Source organism: Gracilinanus agilis, chromosome X (genome assembly GCF_016433145.1).
Source record: "Gracilinanus agilis isolate LMUSP501 chromosome X, AgileGrace, whole genome shotgun sequence".
Lineage (NCBI taxonomy): Eukaryota > Metazoa > Chordata > Mammalia > Didelphimorphia > Didelphidae > Gracilinanus > Gracilinanus agilis.
Window position 1 is genome coordinate 64,875,754 of NC_058136.1, and position 9,397 is coordinate 64,885,150.

At 47.4% G+C, this 9,397-nt stretch overlaps 1 protein-coding gene across 1 annotated transcript in view; it reads left to right on the top strand.

Annotated features, from left to right (window-relative positions):
• The first annotated feature begins 907 nt into the window (after positions 1-907).
• Positions 908-9,397, top strand: part of TMEM164 (transmembrane protein 164) — a 43,499-nt gene continuing 35,009 nt past the window's right edge. The window contains exon 1 of the mRNA XM_044682527.1: positions 908-940. The gene's annotated coding sequence lies outside the window, so the exon portion shown is untranslated. The remainder of the gene's footprint in view (positions 941-9,397) is intronic.

A 9,397-nucleotide genomic window follows, 5' to 3' on the forward strand; every position in this document is an offset into this window, starting at 1 on the left:
AAAGCGGTTGGGTCCTGAAATGTAGGTCCCATTCTATATGTGTGGTCAGTGACTCCTGCTAGCATGTGAGAAGCTGGTTTCCTCTGGTCATTGCAATGAGAGTTCTGAAGTTTTCCCTGGTTTGTTTGAAAATGTTGCAGTCAATCCACGTGTCGTTCTTCTGGTTCTACTCACTTCTCTATGCATCAGTTCATAAAGTCTTCCTAGATTTCTCCCATTCTGTCCTTTCCCATCATTTCTTAGGGCACAGTAATATCCCATTACATTTATATGCCACAGTTTGTTCAACCATTTTGCATTTGATGGGTACCCTCTTTGTATCCAGTTCTTTGCTTGGTCAAAAAGGGCTCCTATGGATATTTTGGGGCAGATGGGGTCCTTTTGCTCAATCTTTCATCTGTTTGGGCTATTAACCCCTGGTGGTGGTATGTTTGGATCAAAGGGTATGCACAGTTTAGTGACTTTAGGGGCATCATTTCAATGAGCTTTCCAGAATGGTTGGACCATTTCACAACTCCACCAACAATGTATTGATGTCCTTCACAGCTCTGCCAACATTTGTCATTTTCTGTTTCGATCATCTCTCCTCATCTGATAGGTGTGATGATTTTCATTTACATTTCTCTCATCATTTGTGATTTGGAGAATTTTTTGGACTGTTGATTTTGGACTGCTGATGAGCCAGATTTCTTCCCTTTGAGAACCGACCATTCCTATTCTTAGACCATTTACTCATTGGGGAATGACTCTTGCCTTTTCTTGGGCATGAGATTTTTAACAGACAACTTGCCTCAAAGATCTTTCCTCTTGACTTGTTTTCCATTCCGATTTTAATTGCCTTGATTTTCCTGTGTTTGCTTTAAGCTGACATCATTTGTTTTTCGTTTCAGATCTTCCTCCTGGCCTGTCCTCCCTGTCCAGGTGTCGTGGTCATCTTCAGGTAAGGTTATGGGCACGTGATTTTGAAGGCCTTATCGTGGCCTTGACTTGGGATAATTTTTAGGATCTTGGAAGTTCAAGTTAGTCAAAGGCCACTGGAAGAGGAGTGAAGAAGCCAGGAGTTGGTTTGTGTCCAACTCTCAGCTGCTGCTTCTTCTTCTTCTTTTGGCAAAGTCAGATTCCCTGGGGAAGGTGGATATCCTGGCGAGACTTTTCGGCGGGCCCTCAGATGTTGCCCTGGGAAAGACCGATTCTCTTTCCGGAAGGTCCTTTTGTTTTTTAACTTCATTAGCTCACTGAGGATACAGTTGTTAGTTTTGAGAGGCATTACTTTGAAGGCTTTCATATTGTTTTGTTTTGTTTTGTTTTTTACATTTTTTTAAACCCTTAACTTCTGTGTATTGGTTCCTTGGTGGAAGAGTGGTAAGGGTGGGCAGTGGGGGTCAAGTGACTTGCCCAGGGTCACCCAGCTGGGAAGTGTCTGAGGCCGGATTTAAACCCAGGACCTCCCGTCTCTAGGTCCTGGCTCTCAATCCACTGAGCTACCCAGCTGCCCCCTTTTCGTATTGTTTTTAAGATATGTTCCCTAACTAGGGGAAAGAAGGGCAGCACCTTGTCAGAAGCCATAGCAATCTTAAAAATACCAGAATCACAGGGAAAAAAATTTCAGAGTTGGAAGAAACCTCAGAAACATCTAATCCAATCTCTCCCTCAAAAAGAACACCCTTGGGGGCAGCTAGGTGGCTCCATGGATTGAGAGTCAGGCCTAGTGACGAGAGGTCCTAGGTTCAAATCTGGCCTCAGACACTTCCCAGCTGTATGACCCTGGGCAAGTCACTTAACCCCCATTGCCTAGCCCTTATTGGTCTTCTGCCTTGGAACCAATACACAATATTGATTATAAGACACCCTTTATATATACCCAGCAGGTGGTCATCTAGCTTTGGTTCGGAAGCCTCTAAAAGGAGGGGATAGGTTGAATAAAAGAACAGTGTCTATGCAGGCTCTGAGTCATCTTCAGAAAATTCAAAGGAACCTGCTGTTCTACTGTTCTCACCCCTTCACCCCACATTGCCTTTTCTAGATCACTAGGACACTCCCTTAAAAGCACATTTTTATGAGCACACACTAATAGGAGCTAAGTGCTGAAAGGGAGCTCTGTGGCCAAATGGACCAACTCATAAAAATCCCAAGGGATCTCTCCTACAGCATACCTGATGGCTGATGAGCCAGGTTCTGCTTAAAGGCCTCCAAGGAAAGGGAGCCCACTACCTCCCTGGGTAGCCTTTTCCATCATGAGACAGCTCTCATCATTAGGAAGTTGAATATAACTCCCCCTCTGTGGCCCCCACCCCAGGTCTTCTTGTCTTCTGGCTAGACATTCCAATTTCCCTCAGATACTCATATGACCTGATTATCCTCCATTTCAAACTTTGGTCACTAGAAATGAGTCATCCTCCCAGACTTAAGAGGATGATAGAGCTGACTTATGGGATGGCACAGATGAAGAGATGTGCACCTGGTCTGTCTTTACCTCATCTCTGCCCACCTCCATACTTACACATCCACATCCACATCCTAAAACAAGAACAATGTTGCTCTTAGCTGAGATTCTAGTTCTTACTCTGCTCCTAACCCCACTGTGTGATCTAAAGGGTCATGGACAAGGAGCTAAACTTGGCCCTGAGTTGAAATCCTGCCTCAAACACTAGCTGTATGACCATGAGCAAGTCACTTCCCTAGGGCCTCAGTTTCCTTCCCTGTAAAATAAGAGGAACAGACTAGGTAGTCTTAGACACTAGGTGTGTGACCCTGGGCAAGTCACTTATCCCTATTGGCAGTAGTTTCCTCATCTGTAAAATGAGCCGGAGAAGGAAGAGACAAACCACTCCCAGATCTTTGCCAAGAAAATCTCAAATGGGGTCAGCAATAGTTGGACCTTTCCAGGACTAGATCTAGGATCCTATGAGTGATCTTGAGCAAATCGTCTTGCTCTCTGAGCCTCAGTTTCCTTCTCTGTCAAATGAGGGGGTTGGAGTAGATCGTCTCTGAAGCCCCTTCCAGCTTTAGATCTAGGATCCTTTGTGTAACTTGGGGCAAATCATCTAACTCCCTGGGCCTCGGTTTCCATTTCTGTGAAATGAATGGGTCAGATTGGCTGGTTTTTAAAGGACCTTCCAGCTCTAGATGTATGTGTCCCCTCCCCTCTCTGGGAGGGAGACAACAGTCTCCCCTAATCATTAAAAAGGAGCCAGAAGGGAGTGGGCGGAAGTTGGGTGAGATGAGTATGCCAACTGGAAAGAATCAGAATAGGAGACGAATATTGACTACTTGCTGTGTACAAACCCCCAAATTAAGTGCAATAGGGAGAGGAAACAGAGTGAGACGAGACCCAGTCCCCATTTCCAGAAGGCAGCCGAGGTGACAAGGAAACAACCCACAGATGCCCAAATAACTCTTCAATGAGGTCATGAAGGATAAGTGCTATCCGAGGGGCACAAGTGCAATTATCAGGATGGAACAGATGAAGGACAGAAAGTGCCATGGGGGCTCGGAAAGGGTTGTCGGAGGCAGGCCTTTAGAGGGGACCCACGAAGTTTAGATAGAATTTTAATGGGCAGAGAAAGCGTTAGGGCTATCCAAGCAGAGAGAACAGCGTGAGCCAAGTCAAGAAAAGAACGGAATCCTCCTGACAGTGGTATAGTGGCCACATATGACCAAAGGGGCAGCTATGGATCTACAGCTGGAAGGGACCTTAGAGGCCATCTAGTACGACCTGGTGGGTGGGGAAGTGATGGACCTAAGGCCACTCAGGAACCCTCCAGTCTACTCCTTTCATTTTAGAGAGAAGGAAACTGAGGCCCAGGGAGGTGAAAGAACTTGCCCAAGGTCACTCATAGTATCCTAGGTCTAGAGCTGGAAGATCCCTTAGAGGCCATTGAGTCTATCCCTCTCATATTACAGAGGAAGAAACTGAGGCTTAAAGAGGAGAAAGGACTTATTCAAGGTCACACATGAGCTGGAATGGCCTTCAGAAACCATGGAGTCCACTCCTCTCATTTTACAGGAGAAACTGAGGCCCTGGGAAAGGAAGGGACTTGAATCAACACACAGCTGTGAAGTGAGAGATCTTCTGATACTACTGCCATCGCCCTTTGTCCTGTACCAGGCTGTCCAATCAAGGTCTTTCTAAAGACGCGGGAGACCCTGGCACAGGACTGTCCTGCATGGCATACCCACATCGAAGCCGGCCATGTGCTCTAGAAGCAAAACAGAATGGCAGTAACTCAAAAGAAAGATGAGGCGCCCCAGATTTAGAGCCATCTCCATCCCAGATGTCGCCAATGGGCAATCGTGCCTGACCTGGGGCAGAGCCTTCTGAGCTCCTATTGGTCTGATCGGCTGTGGGTGGACACCTTGTACTCTGATCCCGACACCATGATGCCATCCTGATCCTTTTCCAGTACCAAAAGACAACAACCACTACCGCTACCGTAATAGGGGAGAGACTGCACAGGCCAGGCAAGAGGTGATGAGGGCTGGAAAGAGGGCTGGACAAGTCACTTGACCCCCACTGCCCAGCCCTTACCTCTCTTCTGCCTTGGAAACAATACACAATATTGATTCTAAAGTGGAAAGTAAGGGTTTAAAAAAGGCCTAGTGGATAAAGAGCCAGACCTGGAGGCAAGAGGTTCTGAGTTCCAATCTGGCCTCAGATACGTCCTAGCTGGGTGACCCTGGGCAAGTCACTTCATTCCTATTGCCTAGCCCTTACCTCTCACAGTATTGATTCCAAGATGGAAGGCAGAGATTTTTTAAAAAACAAACAAAAATGGGCTCGATAAGATTTGTGGATGGGAGCAAAGGTGGGAGGGGGGTCCTGCCCTGGGGTCTCAGAAAGTGAGTGTGACAAGGAGAACAGCAGCCACTGGAAAATGAGGAGTGAAATGCAAGGGGTTGTCTGAGGGAATCTTTAAGGGCCCTGGTCACCGAGGGGAACGGGCCTGTCGTCTGCAAGCTGAGAAGTGAAGTGGGAATGTGAGTGGCAACCTAAAAGCCTCCTGATTGGCCAGAGTTGGGGACTGTAAACTGATGGAGCACCTTGTTTCTCTGACCCGTGGTGGACCAAGGCCAATACATTGATTCTCCCCATTTGGGGCAGGAGATCCCATTCTCTTTGGAGGCCAACTAAGAATTATGGGCTTTGCCCACCAGGTCCCAGGCCTGGGGAGATCGGGCATGGTCCACACCGGGCCTGGAAAAATGTGAGCTAACGATTAGTTAGCAGCTTTCAGTATGGTCTAGAATAGGCCAGATCAAAGTCAGGATACATACTTTAGCTTCTCTGTCGTCTTCTTGACAATAAGAAAAGCACTTGGTTGACTGCTTTCTCGTTTTATCCTCACGGCAACCTTGGGAGATAGGTGCTATTATTTTCCCCATTTTACAGACGAGGGAACTGAGGCACAGAGAGGTTCAGTGACTTGCCAGGATCACAGTTGGCAAGTGCCCAAGGCCAGATTTTCATTCAGGGTTGCTGGTCTCCAGGTCTAGTGTTTCATTTGCTGTCCTTTCAACATATGGTACTTCCTGTGAGAAACAACGTCCTAGAAAACACACGCTTGTGGCCTTGATTGTGCAGCAACAAAGAGAAGAGGCAGCATGGGTTCAAATCTCACCTCTGACACTTAGTGGCCGTTGTGGCTTCGGGTAAGTCCAATCTCTCTGGGCCTCTTTCGTCTCAAGTATAAAATGCCAGGGTTACACTGCATTAAGGCACTGTATGCGATGTTAGGCAAATCCATCTCTCTGGGTCCTGGTTTACTTTTCTGTAAAATTTTGTGTTGGAGAGGTTGAACCAGATGGTCTCTGAGATTCCTTCCAGTTATAAATCTATGATTATTCCAAGACCTCTCTGTTTCTGTTTTCTCATCTGTAAAATGGGAGAATTGGCCTCTGTGATCTCAAAGATCCCGTTAAGCTCATAATCTATGATCCGATGACTTGTGCCTCAGTTTCCTTATCTGTCAAATGAGGAAGTTGGGCTACGTGATTTCAGTGGTCCCTTCCGGCTCTATAACCCCAAGGAGAAAAGGGAATCAGAGTCGGAAAGAGAAAAAGCTAACTGAGATTCCCAATGGACTTGGGCCAAAGAGCCCAGGGGAACTCTGGACCTCAAGCCAGAGGTTAGAGAGCAGCACATTCTGGAACAAAAGGCAAGAAGAAAACTCTACAAGTACTCTGATTCCTCAGTGAGGACTGTGCTCAGAAACAATGGCCAGTCACTTCCTACAGCTGTTCGCTTCCTTTCTTCCAACTGGCCGTAGCCTTAGACAGAGGAAGGTGCCTAGGCTCATGCAGTTTCCCTTCACTATTTGTAGGGGTTGGGAGCAAGGGCCTAGGGAGGGAGTATTGTGCTGGGCCAAACCCAAATCCCCAAATAAAAAGCCAAGTAGAAGAGGGACACGTGGGACCAAAGAGCCCTTGGCCCAGCTCCAAACAGAAATGAGCATTCCTGGAAGTTGGCCCCATCATCAAGGTTTATTCAAGCAGATCCAGCCTGGGGCGGGGTGGAGGGGGGGACGTTCAGTGGGGAAGGAGAGAAGTTTGGGCTCTGATGGGTTCAGATGGCCAGCAAGGCAAATAGCTGGTGAGAAAATGGCAGGGCATGGAGGAAGGCATGGCTGAGGGAGCTTACCTGAGCTAGCAGGAGATACAGGCCTGGAAATAGGGGAGAACCTGGAGGTAGAGGTGTGGGAGGAATCGTCAATGGGCATGGAAGCCACGAGGTCACCAGGAGATGGGGAGAGAGCTGGGGACAGAGCCTTGGGAACCCCTACATTTGGGGGGTCAACAGAGAAGGAGCAATGGAGGATCTCACAGGGGAGAGGCAGCATGTTATTGTGTCTAGAGCACTGGACCTCAAATCGGGAGTCCTGGGTTCAAATCCTACTTGAGACACTTCCTTGGCTATGAGGTCAATAAAGTAAATGAATAATAAAATAATAAAATAAATATATAAGTAAAATAACAAAATGAAATAAATAATAAATTATTTTATGGGTGGTTTGTTGTCCAAATAAATAATTAAAACAAAGCGCTTAATATTAAATAATTAAATGGAGTTGTTAAGTAAAATAATTAAGCCTTAAATAAAATATATAAATAATGCATTAATAATAAGATAAGTCATAGCACCTCCTGGAGCCTCAGTTCCCCCAACCTTCTTTTTTTTAAACCCTTGCCTTCTGTCTTAGAATCAATACCAAGTTTTGGTTGCAAGGTAGAAGAGCGGTAAGGGCTAGGCACTGGGGATTAAGTGATTTGCCCAGGCTTATCTGTCTAGGAAGTGTCTGAGGCCAGATTGGAACCCAGGACCTCCCCATCTCCGGGCCTGGCTCTCAATCCACTGAGCCACCCGGCTGCCCCCGACTTTGCCATTTTCTTGACGGCTTTTGCTTTCTCTCTGCCCCTTCCATTTTTGCCAAAGGGGGAGATGGCGTGTGGTCATTTGGCCAGAGGTAGAGCTCTTCCATTCTCCTCCCCCTCCATCTTGGGGATGATTACCCATTAAGAAAAGGGTACTCACTGAAGGTCTGCACTCTTGACTTCGTCTTCGACTATCCCCTCTTTCTTCCAGTCTGTTCATCTCTCCTTCCCCCTTGCCAAGTGCTCGAGGCAGGAAGGAAGTCCTCAATAGGTAGGGAGTGACCCCCATCCCCCCAAGCCCACGGGTGTTTTGGGAGAGGGAGCAGAAATTCGAAACGCACCTCTCTTATTCTCAGCCACTCTCTTCCTAGAGGTGGTTTGCGATGGATGGAAAGCAATGTCATAGCCCAGGGATTTCCCTTTTATCTCTAAACAGTAATATTTTGTCAGATTGCCAGTCTGGATTGGAGGATTCACGCAGGGCACCTGAATCCAACCAGAACGATCAGTCATGGTTCCCGAGCTTTGTTTAGACAGGTAACTGTTCAAAGGCCTCTGGCTCCAGACTTGGCGAGCCTGGGACGCTTCTACTCTTCTTCCCAGTTGTTCATTTCGGAGGAGAACAATTCTTCTTTGCCCTTGATACTTTCTCCTTTTTATGAACAACAACAACAAAAAAAAACAAAACATGCTATCAAAACTGCAACCATGGCGGGCTCTTTCAAAGGAGCTATTTTTTAACAGTTGAAGGATCGCCAGAGTAATTGACGCTCGATTTATCAACCCAAAATATAATGCCACCCTTACGGACCTGATCGTTATCGAGACGGGAGGTTTTTAGATATCTGTTTTGTAGATGGGCACTGCTAGGTGGCGCTGCAGTGGATAGAGTGCTGGTGTCTCAGGCAGAAAGACTCCTTTTCCAGAGTTCAAATCTGGCTTCAGACAATTCCTAGCCATGTGACCCTGGGCAAGTCACGTCACCCTGCTTGCCTCAGTTTCTTCATCTGCCAAATGAGCTGGAGAAGGAAATGGCCAATCACTCCAGTATCTTTGCCAAGAGAACCCCCAGATGGGGTCGTAAAGAGGCATGACTGACAAAGGACTGAACGACAAACGGTTTGTAGCTACCCTCTTTCCAAGAGCTTCATTCCTTTTCTTTCCCAAATGAACCATGTTAATAGAACTTATGTCAAAAAACCCCAAAAGATCTTGGGACAAATTGGCGCCCTTCTTGCTCGTACATCCCATCGGCTCTTGAAGTGACACTGCAGGCCTCCGTCCTGCTCTTCAGTTGGCCCCTGGCCTTGGCCAACTAAGGTCTCGTTTGAGCTAGGCAGGATCTGGCCTATCTTCTTGGCACTGGGCCCAGTCGCTGCAGGAAATAGATGTTGGGCTTGACAGGCAGCATTCTCTGTGCTGGGCTGTGTTTGTCTATTCCTCTCCTAGTAGAGGCCAGGAGAAATGTTGGCTTTTCAGGGCTCCCCCAGTCCAGCCTAGTGGGCAGGAGAGAGGGATGTTCCCCCAGTGACTCAGGCTGGGGTCCAGGGTTCTTGATTACATCCAATTGACAAGGTCCTGCCATGAGATACCTGCGGTGCCAGGCTCCGAGACCCTCAAAGGTCCTGGGTATCAGGTACCGGAAGCAGGAAGCTTTGGGGGTTTCAAAAGCTTGTTCCTTTTCTGACCCAACCAGTGCTGGCGGCCAAGCCAGAAGGTTCTCTGGGTCCTAGATCTTCCTCCAGTCCCATCACCCTATCAGTGGTTCCCAAACTTTTTTGGCCTGCCGCTCCCTTTCCAGAAAAAGTATTCCTTGGCCCCCTGGAAATTAATTTTTAAAATTTTAATAGCAATGAATAGGAAAGCTAAATGCACCTGTAGCTATCACCGCTCCTCTGGATCGCTGCAGCACCCACCAGGGGGCGGTGGCACCCACTTTGGAATCACTGCCCTAGATGAATGATTCCCAGGCTTTTAGCTCTGCGTTGTGAAGGCATGAATGGGAATGATATAGATGGTACCTGTTGTG